This window comes from Morone saxatilis, unplaced genomic scaffold (genome assembly GCF_004916995.1).
Source record: "Morone saxatilis isolate NCDOM2014 unplaced genomic scaffold, NCSU_SB_2.0 Contig16, whole genome shotgun sequence".
Taxonomy (NCBI): domain Eukaryota; kingdom Metazoa; phylum Chordata; class Actinopteri; family Moronidae; genus Morone; species Morone saxatilis.
The window spans coordinates 7319146-7325484 of record NW_023339718.1 but is presented as its reverse complement, the minus strand read 5'-3'; the positions used below and the strand labels follow the sequence as shown (position 1 = coordinate 7325484).

General features: G+C 39.0%; 1 protein-coding gene across 1 annotated transcript in view; it reads left to right on the top strand.

The window, feature by feature from the left end:
- The window catches only part of mctp1a (multiple C2 domains, transmembrane 1a), an 87491-nt gene that overhangs the window by 11026 nt on the left and 70126 nt on the right, over positions 1-6339 (top strand). The window lies entirely within an intron of this gene.

Sequence of the window (6339 nt, the reverse complement as noted above, 5' to 3'; positions counted from 1 at the left end):
ATAGATACTTTGTTTATCCCGAGGAAATTCAAGAAAAATAACCTGGTATGTTACTTATAAACGTAGCACCTGGTGTTAAGATAAATGTTGAATGTAGGATGTTGAATCTCTGGAAGCTGAGTTGAATTCCAGCAAGGTGTATTCAGAAATGTTTTTTTTTTTTTTTTACAAACATTGAACATATTATACTGCAGATGTTTACTTTTACATTTATAGTTTAATCTTCCAATACCTACTTTGGACTTTTTCAAATCTTCTTTTGTGAATTGAATTTACCTCACACATTTAGCCTGCACGCCTCGCAAGTAATGCCACACAACATTACGAAGAAAATCGCTTTTTGCTTTCCATGGCTGCGCTTCAGTACCTACGGCACCTGCTTACCTTTGCCAGTTTATCAGTGGATGACACATTAACTCCTTATACCCAGTCTCCCATTACCCAGCACTTCCATTTCACAGCCTTCTGCCTGCAAGGTGGACAAACATCCAGAGTGCACCAATCGATCAAACCTACTGTCTAGAACTCAAACTGGTTTTAGGCATTCTTGTCAACCATTATTCATTTGTCTAAAGTTTATTGATCTTGTAACACCCATTGCTTATTGACCTATCTCCCCAGGAGCTCTTATGTGGAACATACAGTCACTTTCCCCAACTGTGGGAAATATTTAAAAAAATATGATATAAATGTCATATATGGTGGTTGATTTTTCCAAGAAAGCACCACTGCGATCACTCCTCTGTGCTGTACCCACGCTCACTCATATTCAGCCACCACCCACCTACACCAACCTTTTCCATCTTATACTTTTCAGCCTGTGTGTGTTTATGGCACCATAAAGCTGGCGCTGTGGGATGCAGAGACTTTGAGCCAGTGATGTGTGTCTGGGGAATATCGACCCAGTGGGACACAGAAAGAGAGAGAGAGAGAGAGAGACAGAAAAAGAGGTAGCAGCAGTTTTAGAGATTAGTAGCTTTTGCCTCCATGATGCAAAATGGGATTATTTCTCTTTAGACTTGTTTTTAGTACGTCCTTGTGTTCCTGATTATTTATTTCAGGCTTGTATTTACAGAATTCTGTATTGTTTTTTGTATGTTCTGTGTATTATACTACACAGTGATGCTATCCCAGACGTTTCTAGCTGTCTCTCTTTCCCCTTCTTTTTTCTGATGCTGTTATCCGTGTCCTCTCGCTGCAGCTCTCCTGCAGTGATATGTCAAGGGCAACAGTGTGTAAAAGGGTGTATATGTGTGTGAGAGTGTGTTTCCAGCATCTCTGCTGGTGTGCATGAGGTTGTCTGAGGTCGTTCAAATGTGAAGAAGTAGACATCTTTTCCCAGCAGGCTGGTGTTAGTGCATATTTTGCCGCTCTCACATTAGAGCTGGGTGGCAGCTCGTGTCAGCAGTTTTTACTCAGACAAATCAGATTGTATGCTTTTGTGTTTAATGTGATCATTGAGTATACTGTGCGTTTAAATAGTATACACAGTATAATATTTTATAATTGTCCTTACTCATAATCACAAACATATGTATTTGGTCACATCTATTTTAATGACAAAATGACCAATGTTAGTCTTAGTTAGTCTCTATACGGCTTCTAATAAGCATCAAGTCATTATGTGAGAGTCAGATATTTGTACTTGCTCTCTTGCTAATGATAGAGCACGACTCCATCTTGAACTAATGAGATGTGTGCAAACACTGAGAAAGCTCAGCCTTTTATCAGTTAGTATCCTCGCTGTCGTTCTTTACTGTCATGGTATATATTGTACTATACGGTAGATTTTATATGACTTATGTTTCTGTTTTATCAAAGAAATACTGTCAGAAAGGATAAACCATAGGCACAGTGAGAATTGTTTGATAATAGGATTCCCTTCTTTGCCATGCGATTTGCTTGGTAATCGCTTTGGTCACAGTGGATGACAACATGACACTGATTGGAGACACGTGCAGCACAAACAAACAGATCCGTCCAGGGTACCGTTTCACGAGAAGTTGCTGTCATCCTCCTTTCAGTTATTTGTATAAACACTGGACAGGATCATGGCTAGGAGAGTGAGATGGGATTGGGTGACAAAGATGGAAGGAAGGAGGATAGAAGTTAAGAGAGAGCACCATTAGTTTTTGAAAGGGAGGATGACTTTAGATGTTTTTTTCCCTTTGTAGTCCTATCATGACCTGAGAACATTGCTGTTGAACTAAGTAGTTCACATACATGTAGTGGGATTTATGTATGTGAAATGCCTGTGATGAGTCTTGTTCAGGTCCCTTTGGCCACTTTATGTTACCTGACCCTGGATGTGAACAGACTGCCAAGTCAAACTAAACCTGATTTATCCCCTGCACAAACACGGCTCTGTATGCAAACACTGTATTATGGAGATTCTCCCTGAAGCTGTTATTGCTTGTCATTTTTATTCAGATTCAGTAGTAAACCTTTGAATCCGGTTTGAATTTCTGTGCCTGAAATGTATCTGCTCGACTGGACGTCATTCTTACTATATTTAATTAAATGTATTTTACTTCATGGTCTGCATAATCTTTTAATTGGCCCTGTTTATGGTGTTTTACTACCAGGTCTGTATAGTTTTTTTTTTTTAATTTATGGACCTTTGTGAATAGGATTTTAGAATAAAGCAGAAAATGACATTGAGATTAATGTCAAGTTACCAGGTTAAATTGTAGATTAATATATATCTTATTTTTTTGCTTTTGGTCATCATGAGGAATGTTGAATATACAGAGATAATAAATTGTAGATCCTCTAGCCTGTTTGTGTTTCATGCATGTGTGTGAATTACAGGCCTACGTGCATATTTATGTGTTTACACTTATGTATAACAAATTAGTTAGTTTGTGCACTTTTATATTTATATATATATATATATATATATAATATATATATATATATATATATTCATAAGAGAGACTAGTCTATTATATAATATACTTTTTAAAAACAATTGCTATACTGCACAACAATAAGATTAAAAACAATATATGAGGTTAGACAGAAAAACAAACAATAAATAAAGATTAAAACCCAAATTAAAAATGACAGTTGTGTGCTGAAACAAAAGTCGCCATGAATTATATAGGTATATATAGGCATAATTTATATAAAGTATTGAATACTGATATTGATAACTGCGCCCAGAAATGAAATTTAATTCTAAGCTTAAGCATAGAGTTAGCCAACCACGACCAGATGATTTTTTTGATACATGTAGGGGAGTTGTTTCAGCGATACTCTGAACAGTTCCTGTAATCCTCGACTCCAAAACTCAGTTTCTGCTAACCTGAAACGCAGCAGCTGTTCAGTTAAATAAACTTTATTGTAGTGTTAATAATAAAATCCTCTTTAAAATGCTTTTATTGTTTTATTGTTTTAAGCACACTTTACTCTTTAGACGGGTGTGTTCTGCGTTATTTATGTAAGATAATATGAGATAAACTTTATTGATCCCACACTTTACAACAGATAGATAAAATATATTAAAACTAGAATTAGAGTTGTATGTAAACTATATACAGCTTTTATATACAGATGTGATTTATAAGGAACATTACAGAGGTCACATGAGGAGGTCAGAAATATATACAGCAGTTCAGATTAGAGTTTATAAACAAAAACAAACAAAACAACCTTCTATGTAACTCAGTGTTGCTGTGTGTCAGTAATATATATTATATTATATAATATATTATAATATTATATATTCTCCTGTGTGTTGTTTCTCCATCAGGGTTTGAATCAGTCGCTCTTTTTGAAGTTTTCTCTAATTTCTTTGTGTTTTGGAAAACTTGAATGAATTTCACCTGTTTTACACTGAGTACAAACTGGTTTGGTTCTTTCTAGACATTTTTATTTCTCTCTCTCTCTTCTCATCTCTCTCTCTCTCTCTCTCTCTCAGGCTGAAACTTGACTCTCTCACTCAGGCAGGAGATGATGGGAATAATTTACAACCTGTAATCAATCACAAACTGTGGGAACTGAGAAAGAGACAAAGAGTGAGAGAGAGTGAATGTCCTTACAGCCACAGAGGAGGGTTCACTCTCTTATGTACAAATACTGATACCTGTACCTATAATAATATTATCTTACCTGTACTTAAAGTACTAAAAGATTGTAAAGCTGTAAGTGTCGTGAGATAGAAGCTGACCTCTGCAGCCGGGGTAAAGATAAACTTTTATTACTTCTGTCTCTAGTGGGCTGGACTTCTGCAGCGGTCTCTTCACAGGTCTGTATAAGACCAGCACCTCCTACCCCACAGACCTCCTGACCCAGCAGGAACCCCACAGACCTCCTGGGTTCGGCTGGTTCTGGATTACAGGCTGTTAATGTTAGTTAGATTGTTTTTATCCTGTGTAACTCTGTGGGTATGAATGAACGAGCCCTGCCTTTATAGGCGTGCCTGCGGGACAAAAGTGACGTAAAGTGATGCCTTATGCTCGCAGTCATGTGACTCTGTAGCAGCCAATCTCGTGGCCGCTGGGTGGTTTAATGATTAACAATGAGCTTTTCTTTAAGGCTGCAGGTGAGACCGCTTCACTGGATCTGTCCCTGTTTTATGACTCGTTTATTGAATCGGTTGTTCGGTAACCTGAACATAAAGGATAAAAACCTCCTGAACCGCATTGTGTTTTCCACAGACCCCTCTGATGGCTGTCTACAAGACCAGGTCCATAGTGGACTCTACAAACCCCCTCCTTAATGTGCACATTGTGACTGTAGCATCTTATTTTAGCATTGTGCACATGAATGAACATTGTTACTGCAGTGGTTCCCAATTTGGGGGTCGTGAGGCCTTCTTGATTTTAAGAGGTGTAAGAAGACTTACACAGCCGGTCTATATCGCAGCTCTTCATTCATTGTTTTTAAAGAAAACTAAATGAAATGGTTCTTTTGAAACCTTCAGTCTCTGATAAACAGAGTCAGGGAGCAGCCTATGAAGTCTGTATGATTGTTGGAAATAAGACCGAGGATTGTATAAAAAGATCATTAAAACTCATCAATAATCAAACTTCCTGCAGTTATTCTGGTTCCCACATGAACCCTGAAGCAGGTTTTTCTTCCACCTGCTCCTTCTGGACGTTAACACACTGAACCGGTTCCTCTCCGATCGGCCCGATCAATCAATCAGCTGTGAGAATCTGATTTATAGATGTTTGTTTGTTTATTGTTTGGTGAGGAATGCCGTGGGAACACAACAGTTTATACAGCAGGAGACAGCTGTTCCACACCCTGTCTCACTCTCTGCATGTCCTCCATTCACCCTGTCTCTCTCTCTGTCCTTCATTCACCCTGTCTCTCTCTCTGTCCTTCATTCACCCTGTCTCACTCTGTCTGTCAGTAATGCTGCACCAGTGCTTCTGCTTTCAGCCTGTATATTTCTGAATGATGGCTGTATATCTCTATAATTCAGCCCTGAACTGAACGTTTCCAGGAACGTGAGCTCAGCAGAACGGCTGCCAGAGGAAGCCGCTCCTCCCTCGGCAGATAACCTCTCGCCTGCACTCTGACAGCCGTCACACTGGAACCAACCGGTAGCCGACAGACGATGAATTAAGAAATACAACAAAGGTCCAAAGGAAGTTTTGCGCGGACGGATTTAGATAAGACGAGTGAAAAGGAAAGTAAAGTACAGACAAAGTCGCTCTGCTGTGAATAGATTATTTTATATAAGAACAATCAAATCAAAAAGCGTTGCAGAATTTCACAACACAGTGTGACATTTTATTGTTGTGTAAAGCTGAACAACACAGAGTTGTGAAAAACAGAAGTGCAGCATGTGTTTGATGATCTGTGGAGGTTGGTTAATGTAAACTCATCCTAACTTATTCAACATGTTTCCTATTTTTAAAAAATTACATGTCACATTTTATTCTTATTTTGTCTCCTACAGCCTCGAAAATGTGGCTTCCCGCCCCCACACACAGAACCACACACTCCCTCCCCACCGATGTGCTCTGACTGGCAGCATGAATCCCGATCCATACACGACACATTATTTACAATAATATGACCACGACTTGTATACTTTGATTCACCATATTAGTCCAATTAATGAATCAAGCAGGACCATCAATATCGATCAAACGGGTCAAAGGTCAGCTAAACGCACTAAATCTACTGATTTCTTCTCCGTAAACATGTAAGAAACGCATATTTGAATAACGGCCTACAAGCAGCCGGATTGGAACGGCTCCTCCGGCACGTCCCAAGCCAAGCCAGGGTGTGCTGCGGGCCCGCCGCACGGTGGCGCGTACCCCATGCGGAACCACAAAACTGAAAATTTCACGTAATCTGATAAAAATCCCCACACAGGCG